Source organism: Microtus oregoni, unplaced genomic scaffold (genome assembly GCF_018167655.1).
Source record: "Microtus oregoni isolate MIOR12 unplaced genomic scaffold, Mior012 000002F_ref0000024, whole genome shotgun sequence".
Taxonomy (NCBI): domain Eukaryota; kingdom Metazoa; phylum Chordata; class Mammalia; order Rodentia; family Cricetidae; genus Microtus; species Microtus oregoni.
Genome location: NW_024543061.1, coordinates 38,135,935 through 38,147,546, shown reverse-complemented (window position 1 = coordinate 38,147,546; position 11,612 = coordinate 38,135,935).

Sequence of the window (11,612 nt, the reverse complement as noted above, 5' to 3'; positions counted from 1 at the left end):
AAAATCAATAACTGCTTGTTTTAGATTTAAAAATACTTCTGCTGCTTCTCCTTCCCATCATAATATCACGTTTTCCATTTCTCTTGGTCTGGTCTATGAGATGGGCCACAAATTGAGAGTAAATAGAATCCTAAATATAACCTTCAATATCATTCATACCTAACAAATTGCCAATTGTAGGCAATATTCAGCATCCAAAAATTCTCAGTTCTCCTTTAAAAAAGGAGACAAAGCCTGGCTTAGGGGGGAAGCTCTTGTGTGCACTGGCTGGTTTTATGTCAACTTGACACAAGCGAGAGTCCTCAGAGAGAAAGGAGCCTCAACTGAGAAAATGTCTCCCTAAAATCAAACTGTAGCTGTAGGCAAGCCTGGAGGGCATTCTCTTAATTAGTGATTGATGACAGAGGGCCCAGCCCCCGTTGTGGGTGGTGCTATCCCTGGGCTGGTGGTCCTGGGTTCTTTAAGAAAGCAGGCTGAACAAGTCAGGAGGAACAAGTCAGTAAGCAGCAGCCCTCCACAGCCTCTGCATTAGATCCTGCCTTCCAGACCTTGCCCTGTTCGAGTTCCTGTCCTGGCTTCCTTCGACAATGTACTGTGACACGGAAGTGTGAGCCAAGTAAATCCTTTCCTCCCCAAGTTTCTTTTGGCCATGATGTTTCATTACAGCAATAACAACCCTAACTAAGACATTGTGCAAATGTCAGGATCTGAGTTCAGGTCCCTAGAACCTATATTGAGCCAGATATGGTTTGGTGTTCATCTGTAATCCCTGAGCTCCGGAGACTCCTTATAACCTAGGAAACTAGCAAGCCAGCTAACCTGACATACACTTCAGGGAGCAGGGGACCCTCTCACACACAAGGAGGGAGGCAAGGATGGCCAGGAAATTGTCCTCTGACTTCCACATGTGTCCTCTCTCTCTCTCTCTCTCTCTCTCTCTCTCTCTCTCTCTCTTTCTCTCTCTCACACACACACACACAAACACACACACACACACACTAAAGGAGAAGAAACAACTTTGTTTTCAATGCTGGAACCAAAACTTCAATCTTTCTGAGAAGAGATGAATAGAAAATGATCTTGTCAGGTAGGGAGGGATGCCCATAGAGCAATGGGAGTTATTAGTGAACTCTGCCTGTCTTTAGTCACTGGAGTGAGGTGATTGGTCAACAGATCAGGTGTAGTGGCAGTACCTTTTTCTGTTTTTATCTTGTTATGGTTGCTGTGCCTTAGAAACAACAGTGGGATGGGCTCACTGTAATGGAACATGCTACACGGGAATTTGATCCAGGGACTGTGATTTTCACTTGACAGTAGCCTGCCTTCCCAGGCCTGTCTGCTCATTGCCTACCTGTTAGGGACAAGGGGAAGACAGACAACACTCATTAGGGTGAAAAGAGCAATGCTAAATAACCTCCCCAGCCCCTAGGGGTCTCAGTGACTACAACCCAGTCTGCTTTCAGGAAACTATGAAAATGTTTTAATTTCTTTTAAAACCAGGAAAAATGGATGTCATTCATAGAATATAGTTTTAAATATACATGCATGTATATATCCTCATGGAGGCATGAGCTAAGAAATGCCACTCATGAAAGTCCCAGTGTGGATACGGAAACTCACGGCAAGCTCGCAGGTTTCAACGGCAGTGAATGAAGTGAAGGAGAAGAGAACCAGGAAGGGATAGAGAAGTCTTGGGGGCAATTGCAGGGAGCTCCTACAGCTTGTTTGTCTGCAGCCTCTAATATAAGATGGTGTCCCCACGACCAAAGCAAGACAGGGGCTGGGGTGGGGCATCTAGTGGTTCAGGCCACTTAACCGAGCCTCTCAGGGCATGCAGTGTGGCAGGCAAGGATGGAGACATAGACCGGGGCTGGGATATGGGTTATGAACATGTGACCGGTACAGAGACTGAGACTCCACCTGTCCCCACCCCTGCAATGTCTCATCAGATACAGCTCCTGTTGGTAGCATTCATAGAATCCACGTGTAAGTTACAGCAGGAGCGATTCAGTCTGCCTCAAAACAAAAAACAAACTTGAGAGATGGTTCCCCTCTACGCGGCAAATGGCCCAACCTTTTTTTGTCATTCGCTTCATTTCCAAAGCCATGTGTCCTTTAAGGTTCATATTTTTTTTTTTGTCCCTTTGCCACCGAAGCCCAACTTTCTGGCCATTGAGGGGACAGTTTAGAGAGGTGGCAAGAGAGGACCTGTGAAGGAACCGCTTCCATGGCTCTGGTATCAGATAGCTATATGACTGCCCTGCACCCCAGATTCTTTGTCTGCAAAGATTGTTATGATACATAGGACGGTGAGGAGGAGCAAGCGAGAGAGCAGCGGCACACATGTGTATGATATGTACCATGCCCTGAGCACTCCCAATGCTTCGTGTGTATGCTGGTTCATTTACCCACATAGAGAAAAGCAAAGATCAAAATAAAAAGAGAGATGCTCGTGATACCATTTGTTGTGTAAGAGGATATAACCTCATTTTCAGGTGCTATTGGATTATCTTTTATACATATGAATCCATAAATAGGTCCTCAATTCCGCGGAGCGCCACCTTTATTTCTATCTCTCTGTGAACATGTATGTGGAGAGAAGAGGCCGATACTTGGTGCCTTCCTTAGTCATTCAAGGTTCAATTTTAGGTGATACCATTGATGAGTTTTCTCCCCCAGCAGCCTGCACAGTACCCTCCGGTACTTTGAATGTGAGCCCCCAGCAAGGATGTTTTCTGGGTATTCATTTCCAGCTAGAATTCTCCCCATGTGTATTGCGTCTTCAGCAATAGTATCTTACCATGTAGTTAACGGTAGGGGACCAAACGCAAGGGCAATAGCCTGTGTTGTTTTGTTGGGAAAAATTTTCAAAGCCACTTCAATAGTATTTTCATAGGCTGTAATCAAGGAAGTGCCATTGAAGCAATGCTAGAAAGAAGGTTTAGGCATGTGTGCAGAGTGAACCCTATATAATCAAGCCAGGAGAAAATGACAGTGTTTACTGGCTGTGTCTTTCTCAGCTTTGGAGCATGCTGCCACAGAGTCTTTTGTTCTTACTTTTAAATTTTTATTTATTATTTAATTGCATGTGTAGGAGTGTTTCGCCTGCATATATGTCTGTGCAACACGTGAGTAACCGGTGACTGTAGACCGGTGGTGCCACATGCAGATGCAGAAGAGGGTGCCTCATGCCCTGTACGTGGAGTTGCCGATAGCTGTAAGCTGTTGCGTGGGTACTGGGAATTGAACCCCGGTCCTCCTGGAACAGCAGCCAGTGCGCTTAACTGTGATGTCATCTCTCTAGCCAGAGGTTCCTTTATTCTTATAATGAATAAACATGACTTCAGATTTGTTACAAAGCTAAGGTGCCAGATGGTTGCACACATCTATCTTATTTCAAATAGTGACCACAGCCGTTGTGAGAAAGGAATAGCTTGTCTCCCAATGGGTACAGGTGTCTAGGACTCCCCCGAGAGCTAGGGTGATGCTCCCCAAGCCTGTGTGTCGCTCCAGTCAGCAGTCAAGCCCCAGGGTCTGGTTCTAAGTCGGTGCACCTTTCCCCAGCAGCCGTCCTCCCATGTCACACGCGGTGTGCAGGGGTCATAAACCATGGGTTTAAGGCAATGTGGTTTCTGCCATTTCTTTCATTCCATCAGAGAGCAGCAAAGGATGCTGGTGTCAGAGCTATGGTGATGAACAGAGCTCACAAAAATAAATGATCTCTCTGCATCTCCCTTGGAAAGGTTACCATCCCTCCTACAGAATAACTGATGTAATAGAGTTTCATTCTCGCTCCCACCCCCTTTGTAGAGGAGATCAACACTGGGCATCTTACCAGTTATATAGATATACAATTATATAGATGTATAGATATCTTTCCCAGTAATATTATCTACCATCTATCTTCTATCTATCTATCTATCTATCTATCTATCTATCTATCTATCTATCTAATTACTTTAGTCAGAATCTCTTGTTGAATGTAGAGCTGCCACTGATTCAGCTATGCTGGTTGGCCAGCAAGCTCCAGGTATTCCCTTGTCTCTGCCTCCCATGCCAAGTTTATAGGTACATGCAGCTGTGCCCCTATATTTATGTGTGAGTACTGGGAATCTGAACTGAGGTCCTCATTCTTATATAGCAAGCACTTTACCCATTGAGCCCATTGCCCAGCTCTAAAAGCTTTTCTTTTTTCTCTTTTTTAAAAAAAGTCTATGTTTATTTGTTTTTAATTATATGTATGCAAGTGCGTTTGAATTGGGGATATGTGCTTATGAGTGCAGTTGCCCATGGCAGCCAGAAGAGTGCATTACATCCTACTGGCATTGTAGTTAAAACCATGCACCAGGGTTGGGAATCAAACTTCAGTCATCTGAAAGAGTTGTATCTCTCTCTCTCTCTCTCTCTCTCTCTCTCTCTCTCTCTCTCTCTCTCTGTGTGTGTGTGTGTGTGTGTGTGTCATACACACACACACACACACACACACATATTCTCTCTCCATTTGCACACACACACATCTGTTATTCACCTTGGCTTTGAGAACAAATGTCTGCTTCTGAGCTGTGGAATAATTGTGTATCTAATATGCTTTGGCAACAATAGACATTTTTGCCTACTGGCTCAAATCCAGAAGTTAATTCCTTGATAAAGACTCTTTGTTAAGAGACCTGCATCTGGAAGCAGGTCCAAAAGATGGGTGGAAGTTGCAGAGAGGGCAGATGGCATTTCTCTGGGTTTGAGCACACACTTTTGTGGGCCTCTCAGGGTGGGCCTGGAGGCAGATGTAGGCCTGAAGGAGGGAAGCACATCTTCCAGCCATTTTCCCATGATTCCGCTCTCTTATCTCCAATAACAAATGACACTGGTCAGATTTCTTTTGACATCCCTGTCTCAGGCCTACTGCCTATACCCCTTATGCTGTATAGCAAGGTTGAGGTCAGCCTGTGTTACATGTCTCCTACCTCCAAAGGAAAACATCACTTTCCAGGTCAAAACTTGAACCACTGTGTTGTTTTCGCTAGGATATGGTGGCACATGGGTAATGCATGCTGGGTCCAGCTGGCTGATCACAGGGAAAGTCCAGTGTTGATTATATCTTCCTTTAAGACATTTCCAATCAATCATATCAATGGTACCTTTAACCATTCACCTTGGACCAGCAAGGGGCAGTTTCTCTCAGTATCTAATTTGCTATCCAAGTCACTCATTTGTTTTTTTTTCCCCCTTCAGATTCTTTATTTTTATTTCTGCTCATTTCTTTCTTGGAACAGCTTTGAGGAGGTACATGCAGCTCATATACCACTACATTCACCCCTTTAGGAGGAAGCTTTGTAGGTTTTAAAACAAAATTGTGAAGCCATTATTGTAATGGTTTAAATAAAATGTTGAGGTTCCCCCTGAAGGGTGCAGTGGCAGAAATGCTGCAGGTCCCCGAGTGGTGGCAGGCAGCAGGCAGTGGGCGCTGAGAACACAGCAGGCCATGAAGGCAGCCAGGTCCCAGGAAGGAAGCCACATGACGGGTGAGAGACAGAGACGGATAGGCACATCATGCAGAGTGCAGTTGGTTATTTATTTAGTGGGCTATGGAGGGGAAGGGGAGGGGGGGAAGCAGATAGCAGAGAGAGAGGCAGAGAGAAAGAGAGAGAGAGAAAGAGAGAGAGAGTAAAACAGAGGAGTGGAAGGGGGAGAAGGGAGAGACAGAAGCTGCCTCTTCTAGAGAGTCACTGAAAGGAAGGAACTCAGGCTGGAAGCTGAAGATCAGCTTGCCTCAGTGGATGGGGTAGGGAGTGAGCATGGCTTGTCTCTTAAAGGGACAGGACAGACCATTACATTCCATCCTTTTTATAATAAAATGGGGGAGGTTAGGCACAACAGGTTAAAGGAATTGGGGTGTTGGATTCTCAGACTGTTTTCTGCTTATTTGTGGGCATCATCTTGGGGGGAAACCTGAGAAAGCTGGGTGCTAGTCACATCCTGGGGTAGCTAGTCTCTTTGCTCCTGTCCGGTGTTTGTGGTACAGAAATGTCTGGTGTCTGTAGGGATAAGTCCCATCCCTTAGGGGGCATGTTTGCCTCGGGCTAATGTTTACCTATAAATCTGGCGAGTGTGCTTGCAGCACTTGCTTCTGCTTTCCTGGTCTCCGTGGGAACGGTGGTTCTGTAAGTCTATTTCTCCATTAAAGCTATATATATATTTTTACAATCTGTTTGCATTCATTTCCGCCGTTTCAGGTGTCTCTTATTCTTGTTTAAGGTATTGGCAGAACAGAAGAAAAAGTTAAGTTTAGGAAAAAAAAATTAGGACCAGAGAGTTGAGAGGGGTGTATCTGACCTATTTAAGGTAGATCTTTCAATTCAACTCCCTGGAACTCACAAGAATTCTTTGGGTTTGTGAAAACAGAAGTTTCAGACAGCAGCAGAATGATTGTGGCAGACGTTTTTGCACAATGAAAAGTATTTTTAAGACTGTGGAAGGCAGTGTGAGAGAAAAATTTTATAGTGTGTATTTGTCCTCACATTTTTATAACTTGCAGGTATACACCTTAATAACTTGTATTTATATTTTGCTGAAATTTGATTGGTGAGGCTGTCATTTTAAACTGACAAAACCTCTCAGCTGTCAAACTGCATCAGAAATCTTTGAGAAGGACAAAATTTTACTTGAGTCATTGATTAAACAACTACAGAGAACTTACTTGGTTGGCTCCTAGAACTACTCCTCAGGGTCCTCCATGGTCACTGAGGGTCATATTTGCCTTTTGCTGTTTAGCACAGGGCCTGCCAGGCTCCAGAAGATCATGTGGGCTAAGAAATCTGTAGGAAGACAAGCCTACCTTGACCTGAGCAGCTAGGCTGTCAATTCCAGTGTTTCTGTCTACTGTCTAGAGATCTTTAGTTTAGATGGAAGGCAGTTTTCCCCAGTGGTCAGGGCTTGGCAGTTGAAACAAAGTGCAGATGGACATTGTTGTGTGACCATTTGTCTTCTGTCTTCTTTGGAGGAAATAGAGTGCTGCTGCTAGGAGCCAACCTGTCTCTTTTTGTTATGAAAAGTCTTTTAATAATTAAATATTTAAATGCCATATTCCCCAGATCTCTGAGCAACTGAAAGCTGTTTATCAGGTACAACTATAGTATAGAATCTGCCTGGAGAGCTGGTTCCAAGCTTGACTGTACTGGCTCTCAACTTAGCAGGTAAAGCAGGGTTGGATTAAATATACCACATTTTTATAAGAGACTTAAAAGTACATTCCAGTTTAAAACATGAGACTCTTTGCTTTGTGGTCTGGAATGAGAAACAATGAACAGACAATTATAACATTTAACAGTAAACATAGGTGCATTTAAGTTACATGTATGCACATATACACACAAGGAACAGGACTTGGCGAAGTGGATGTACTCGGTGGGCCCTACCAAAGGCATGCCACTGTACAAAACATATATGTAACAGAGTCAGCAAGAGAAATTTAAAGACAAAAACATAAGTAAACGGGGACCAGGCAGAGAATACCTCAGTAAAGATGGCGGGACTTGGTCACCTGACCTGGCTTTCAGTTAAGATGGCAGTGAAGTCATTTGACCTCAGTTAAGATGGCAGTAAGGTCACCTGACCTCAGTCAAAATGAAGGTAAGGTCACCTATGTGACAGAGTTAACACCAGGAAACCAAGCAGGGAATAGCTCAGTAAAGATAGAGGAACTTGGTCACCTGAACTGGCTCTCAGTTAAGATGGCAGCCAAGTCACCTGACCTCAGTTAAGATGGTGATAAGGTCATCTGACCTCAGTCAAAATGGCAACAGTCACATGTTGTATGGAAGAGAGACCTAGAGGCGTGACCTATTCTCGAGCCACCTTGCCACAAGCTGTGGCAGGGAGCAAAAGCTGGAATTGAAAACAGTTGCCTCGTGGGGTCAGGACAGACCATTACAATTGTTGCTATCTTACTGCAGAATGTTTTCTCAGCCCCCTAAAGAAATCCTAGAGTCGTCATTGATTATCAGTAACTTTTCAGTTCTCCTTCTCCCAATTCCTCCCACTAGTTTTGTTTCTCTCTGAGGATTTGCCTTCTTGGGACATTTCACATAAATGACATTATACAGTGTGTCGGTTCTTGGGATTGGTTGATTTCACCTAACAAGAGGTTCTCAGGGTTCATCCATGTTGTGGCATCCATTAGATCATTATTCCTTCTTTTGGGGGGCTCTGACTGCTTCATTTGCTTTGATGGTTCTGGTGCCTGTGTTCAGATGGCCCTGTGGTTTGATGTTTAGTTTCTTTACCAAGACATGTCACCTCTAATGCATCTCATTGCTCAGTGTCCCAAGGACCAACTAACAACAAACTTGGCCGTTGCTGGACTCTGACACCTGCTTATTCATTTCTCTGTGTAGCAAGCACTGTTGTGACTAGATGTCCACTGGAAAGGAAGTCATCCGGAAGCAGCAGTCCCTCGGAGAGAGATGCACAGATGACTCTGATGTCTAGACATGAAGGGTAACATTTATAAACTTTTTAAAATTGTTTGATTAAGAAAAGTACAGTCTTGGGGCATGGACTTATACTGCTAAGGCTCAAATTTGGAAGGCTGAGCTAGAAGAGTGTGAGTTCAAGGCTCACCTGGGATACAAGGTCTAAGAAGAAGAAAAAGAAAAGAAATAAGAAGAAAAGCATAAGCCTAAAAAAGAAATTTATTTAACTGGAATGAAGGACTGACCTCAGCTGGAGTCTAGGAAATAGAAAGTCATATGATGTTCTGCTGGGTCACTTTCTAGGTTTTATTAGAATAGAAAGAAATCGGTTCAAAGTTTATACAGAACCTTAAAATCTAAACTCCTTTACCAGACATAACAGGACAGTCCTGTAAATCCTGCACTTGGAAGGTGGAGCTAGGAAGATCAGGAGTTCAAGAGCGCTCTTGGCATAGAACAAGTTCAAGGCTAGCCACAGGGGGCTCTATCTTTAACTCTGGGACTTCACTATGTAGACCAGGCTGGCCACGAACTCACAGAGATCTACCTGCCTCTCTCCTCTAAGTTTTGGGATTAAAGGTGTGTACCACCTTGGCCAGCACGTGTAGCAGTATTTACCTATGTGACCTCAGGTTTTAATTTGATGAGAATAAAATGCACACATACATAGAAAAACAGGGAATAGATAAATAAGATAACATAAGGTAAGGTAAGATAAAGAGTACAACACAAGTTAACTCTCAACCCCACCCCCCAAGGCTGCCAAGAGTCTCTAGGATGTTAGGGCAAATCTTTGTCATGGCTTCTCTCTCTGAGTACAACTGAGTTGTTTTCTCAACTGTATTTCAGAGATCTATCATGTTTCTGTATCTAATCAACTCATTGAATTTTTTCCTCTGCATGTTATTAAGGCATTCATTAGTCTTCAATAGCAGTGTAGAAGTTTGCTTTGGCTTAAAATTGTGCTCAGGGAAGAAAGAATATTTGTACAAATCACCTAAAACATTTTTAAACTCTCTTCTTTCTCCCATTCTCGGAATTTATTTAATCTCATTAAATCTAAATAGTGTCTAAGCAGTGGGTAGCATTTTCCCCATTTTTTTGTGAATCAAAACATGGAAAGGAATGCAGCATCATGGGGTAATGAACACTGGAGGCACTCTGCACTCTGGCTGCTCAGACTTGAAGTCATACCAAATACTTAGATGACATTATCTAAGACTTATAATGGGCTTGTTTTTCCTCAATAAGCAATTAATTGGTAATAAATCTGTGTTAGAGTGGAAGGGGAAGTAAAAACAGGCTGTGCCAACTTAATTTGGCTTCAGGCACAAGAAAGATGCAGATGTTGGAGTTAGTGTCTTTAAATATTTACCCTCCAAGGTGGCATCAGGAGACTCCATTGGCTGTGCAGTCGGGAGGAGGAGGAGGAGGGAGATGTACCATTTAAGGTTCATAACTGAACTGTGCTTTGGAAAACTGCAGCTCACACAAAGATGTACTTAGAGACAGGATTCATGGGCAAGAATGTTCTGAGCACCCAGTCCTCATAAATTTGCATTCCATATGTGAATGTGGAATATACTAAATTTCTATGGTTTAGTTTCAGTTTGGGTAATGTGCATATTGCCAACATGAGCGCTGATAACAAGAAGCCTGGACTCAAGGGAGAGGGAACGACAGCTACTTTGCTCATTGCCATGATACCATGACTGACAAAAGCAGCCTTTGGAAGGAAGGGAAGCTTTATTTTGGCTCACAGTTTAAGAGTACAGTCCTTTTTGGTGGGGACAGCATGGCAACAGGAGTGTGGGGTGACTGGTCACCTTACATCTGTATTCAGGAAGCAGAAAGACATGGAACATTGGTTCTGTTTGCTTTCTCCTTTTTATTCAGGAGATTCCATCTCATGGAATGGTGCTGATCACAGCTAAAATGGTTTGCCCTATTTTAATTAACCCAACCTAGAATCTTCCTTAGAGGAATGCACATGAAGTTTGTCTCTTAGGTTATCTACAGATCCTGTAAAGTTGATAGTCGGTATCAATGGCATCAGATGGCCCCTAGTCTTGCTAAACAACCGTGTTTCCATCAGAAAGTCACTTAAGTCCTATTAATTGACAGTGTTTGCCTCAGTAAAACGAGCGTGTTGGAAGCTGCCCTGCAAGCTCGGCCAGGTTAGGAGTGCTGAGGAAACTTAGAGGCACTAGAGAAACAGCCAGCTAAGTGTGCCTTAAAGCCCCGAGAGAATAAATAAATAAATAAATAAATTCAAACCTCAACATTTATGCTTTCTCTGTTAAGGAAGTTCCTTGGAAATTTATCCCAGGAAAACCCACAAAGCAATGTGGGAAGATGGTCATAAAACCACTAAAAATGATGGGGAAAGTATTGTAAATAACTAAATTCAGAGCCAGGCATGGTGGCACACGCCTTTAATCCCAGCACTTGGGAGGCAGAGGCAGGTGGATCTCTGTGAGTTCGAGGCCAGCCTGGTCTACAAAGTGAGTTCTAGGACAACCAGGGCCACACAGAGAAACCCTGTCTTGACAAGCAAAACAAAACAGACAAACAAATAAACAAAAAAACCCCTAGGTCCAAAAATAGGAGTTTAGTTCATTAGACGTTGTAGCCATAATGAGGGGTATTTTATCTCTGTGAAAATCATGACAAGCTGCTAAGCAAAAAAAGATTACAGAACTTATTTTATCACTTCCATTTTTTTGCTAAATCATTTGTATTATTGTGAAAATGTGTCTGCTATCTATCTGTCATCTATCTATCTATCTATCTATCTATCTATCTATCTATCTATCTATCTATCTATCATCTCTCTATATTTCTGTCTCATTAACTCTCTATTATGGGTGACTTTTGCCCCTTCATTCCCAGTGAATATGTGATTGTCACACTTGGGAGTTATTCTTGGCATTTTAAGGATAAGGTCTAAAAGGATGTTGCTAAGCACCCTGCAGAACTCGGGGTAGCCTTACACCATGGAGAAATATCCAGCTGAAATGTCAACAGTGTTGGGCCTGAGCATTCCGCCCAGGCCAGACGTGTGCTGTCAGTTCCGTAGTCCTAACAGTGGCATCTCTGCCCTGCCCCCAACTCTGTAGCTTTCCTCTAAGTGTCTTGTTCACT